At 39.3% G+C, this 3735-nt stretch overlaps 1 long non-coding RNA gene across 1 annotated transcript; it reads left to right on the forward strand.

Annotated features, from left to right (window-relative positions):
* The first annotated feature begins 1357 nt into the window (after window positions 1–1357).
* On the forward strand, window positions 1358–1969 carry LOC121031525 (uncharacterized). The gene is made up of 2 exons (XR_005790741.1): window positions 1358–1528; window positions 1764–1969. It is a non-coding gene; the product is annotated as an uncharacterized LOC121031525 (long non-coding RNA).
* Window positions 1970–3735: the final 1766 nt, after the last annotated feature.

Consider the following 3735-nt stretch of genomic DNA (forward strand, 5'->3'; position numbering starts at 1 on the left):
GAGATGATGAACTTCGAAGGTTTTTTCTAGATACATAGATGTTAATCCCTAAGTGTGTATCTGTTCTGGAGAAACAAGAAAATCCAGGATGGGAAAATTCGGGATTCATTCTCAGTTCCCTTTCCTTATTGCATTCCAGGTGAACTTTGAGTTTGCTCTCTGTGGTCTGGTTAGCTTTTTAGGGGTGAGCCTTCTCTTCAAATCAGAAATGCTTCGCTGGGAGGCTTAGAGCAGTAATTCTTAGCGAGTACTTCAGAAAGATGAGTGCCTTATGGCTAGCATGGCTTCTGTCCTTGACCAAGGGGTAGAGAGGAGAATGGCTAGAGTTACATAGAGGGCAGAAAAGGAAGGTTGGTGTGGATTGACAAGGGTGTGTCTGGCACCAGGGATTTCATTAAGGTCACTACTGTGGCCCAACCTGAAAAAAAATAGGGACAGCTTGCTTGTCATTGCTTTTGTCCTCTGGAGAGTAAAGAAAACTATATTCAGTACAGATCTAAACTCACCCCCTCTTTAGCCCCCTACCAAGAACTGAAGTCTGGGAGGAGTCCAGCAGGTTAGAAGAATATTTCCCAACCATTTTGAGTCTGAAATATGTCAGGAGCAAGTGCTGTGTTGTCTACACCCCTAACCGTGGTTCAGTTAGATGGCATTCCTCACCAGTATACTGCAGTAATTGATTCATTCAAAAATATTTGCATACGAGCTGTGCAGGGCATAGAGTATCATTAATTTAAAAGACATTTATTAAGCACCTACTGTCTGCCAGACACACTAGGCATTAGGTTTAGTTAAAACTATTACATCTAAGGAATTTATATTTTGGTTTAGGGAAAAAAGATGTATTACAGTAAAGTGCAGTAACTCACTCTGTGTATATGTGTAAATATGTGTGTGCTCCTATAGCACCTGGTACCTGTGCTGCTTTTGTGTCCTCTTATGTGGTTACTTATTCCTTCTTATATCTGTGTCTTATCTGTCCACAGAGATGATAGCTCCTTGAGAAACCAGGTCTGTAGGTGGAGTACACGTAGCACTACCCTGAAGCCTTATGTGTTAACATACAGCCATGTATGGAGGTTTAAGAGTTGCTTTAGAGTGTGTGACATTCCTAATTGTGGCAAATATTTTCCTCTGAAGGGACCTCTTATTTTTTAAAGTTACAAAAATTGTGACGGTGAGTAAGATAATTATGTGACAAGTAAGGTAAGTGACTTGACAGGGTAAAAGTGCTTATGCTCCTCGATGGGATTTGAAGCCAGTTCCTAAAGAGGGGCCGGCCTGAGGAGAGGCAGTGGAGTGTGGAGAACAGGGCACAGGCTTGGTTTTTTTGAGGGGGCACAGGGGTGCGGGGGAGGAGGGCAATAGGCTTGTTTTTCTGTGTACTGTGTTTCCTTTTACTTTTTTGTAGACGTCTCCCATCATCTTCCCACTCCCCAAATTATGATTAGGCCATTTGTACACATTTACATCCTATTTTGTCCTCTTAATGTTGTGTCATATTCTCCTACGCTATTAAAAAAAACAGGTGAGGGGCGCCTGGGTGGCGCAGTCGGTTAAGCGTCTGACTTCAGCCAGGTCAGGATCTCGCGGTCCTTGAGTTCGAGCCCCGCGTCGGGCTCTGGGCTGATGGCTCAGAGCCTGGAGCCTGTTTCTGATTCTGTGTCTCCCTCTCTCTCTGCCCCTCCCCCATTCATGCTCTGTCTCTCTCTGTCCCAAAAAAATAAATAAACGTTAAAAAAAACAAACAAAAAAAAAAACAGGTGAAAATATACTTCACGAACATGTAATATTCTATCATGGATATGCCATAATTTGTAAAACCATTTCTTATTGTTGTACATTTAGGGTGTTTCCAGGTTTGTTATTGTTTTTTCCTTCTATGGTGGACATCCACATCTTTATATGTAAATCTTACAACTTTCTGAAATGGAATTTCTGGGGCAAAGAATAAAGACCTCCATTCTGGTTTGTGGGTTGACTGCATTTGATTCACCTAGGGAAGCTTATTATTATTTAATTTTTAAAAGTGATTTATTTTTGATTAGGTAAAAAATTCAGACCCTACATAAGGGAACATAGTGCAATTTTCTCCCACCTTTCTCCCTCATTTCCCTCCCCAGAGGTATTCTGTGCATGTATATGTATATGTATAGATATGGAAGGTTTGTAAAAAATAGAACTCATTCAGTCCCACCTCCCAGAAATTCTAATCTCATCTGAGGAGGAGCCTTGGAATGTGTGTCCTCATTTATTTCCCCTACCCCGCCCCCTACTCGCTAATAGCTTTCTAGCTAATTCTGCTGTGCAGCCTTATATGGGAACCACCAAGTCAGATGAACTCTTGGGATCCTTTCCAGCTCTAAAATTTAATGACTGAAACTCAGAGAATTAGTAATTTAAAAAATAATAATGATTAATGTTGAGGCTAAATCATAATCAAGTGTCATAAAGATTCTCTTTGAAATGATCTCAGGGATCCAATTTTTGTTACTGAATTTATTATTATTAATACAAATAATGGCTACCATTTATGGAGTGCTTGTCTGTGCCAGGCTTTTAGAAAGTACTTTAAACATTCTCACTTAAACCTTATAGCACCCCATGAGCTAGCTATTTCTTAAACCAAGGCTTTGGAAAGATTAAGTAGTGAGCCCATGATCAAGAGACCATTAAGTGGCAGAATGAAGATTTGAACTGAGGCCTTTACCTCTGGTGTTCGTTCACTTCCACCCTACCCCCACCCCATCATGAGATTATACTCTGCCTGGTATTTGGTAACTTGCTTTTTTCACTAAAACATATCTTGGATATCTTTTGTTTCAAATATAAAGGTGGTATTTGTATTTTGTTTTTAGGTGCTTTTTCTTTTTTTTTTCTTTCTTTTTTTTTTCATTCACTACACATAAATACATTTCTAAAACGAAAAATTCAGGAAGTACAGATGAGGGAAACTCCTTTGATCCTCACTCTCCCAATTCTTGTAACCTCTGTTGCCAGATTCATGTGTATCTGGGTCTTTTTCCATGCATTTATGTATGTACAAAAAATGTATGTTGTTTTGAGTTTTGTAGTTATTTTTTCATAAATGGGAGTACACTATACATAAGGTTTTGTAAGGTGCTTTTTTATTCAGTATATCTTGAAAATCTTTCCAGGTCTTTGATCATCTTCCTCACTTATTTAATTGCTATATAATGTCTATAGTTTATGTAGCCATTTTGCTAATGATGGGAATTATCATAAACACTGCTATTGTGAAGAATATGAAGTTATTTTTCTCATAGCTGCCTAGAAGTAGAAATGCTGGCTAGAAGTTTTAAATGTTAATGGAGACTGAAGTTGCCCTCCAGAAAGGCTAAACGAGTTTCTGCTTCTACCAGCAGTGTATGAGAGTGGTATTTCCCTTGCCAGTACCGGACACACTGCAGCTCTTCCCCTGAATTTGCTTTATGTTAATTGCTTCTTCTGGATGGTCTCTTGCAGAACAAGCCAAATATTGACAGATCTCTTTTGATTAAACTCTAGGGTAACTTTTCGCCTATTATTTCTGACCTCTGTACTGGGCCTGTTCTCTGAGACACATAGACTTTTTTTTTTAAGAATCTAATTGTCTAAATCTGTGTGTCTTCTGGAATGTCCTCATGCCTGTCTGCATCTCCCTTTTGCAGTTGTTAATATGCCTGGAATGGTTTAGGCATAACCCTGCTCACAGCCAGAATGCTTCTTTCAATT

This window comes from Herpailurus yagouaroundi, unplaced genomic scaffold (assembly GCF_014898765.1).
Source record: "Herpailurus yagouaroundi ecotype Mexico unplaced genomic scaffold, PumYag 141, whole genome shotgun sequence".
Lineage (NCBI taxonomy): Eukaryota > Metazoa > Chordata > Mammalia > Carnivora > Felidae > Herpailurus > Herpailurus yagouaroundi.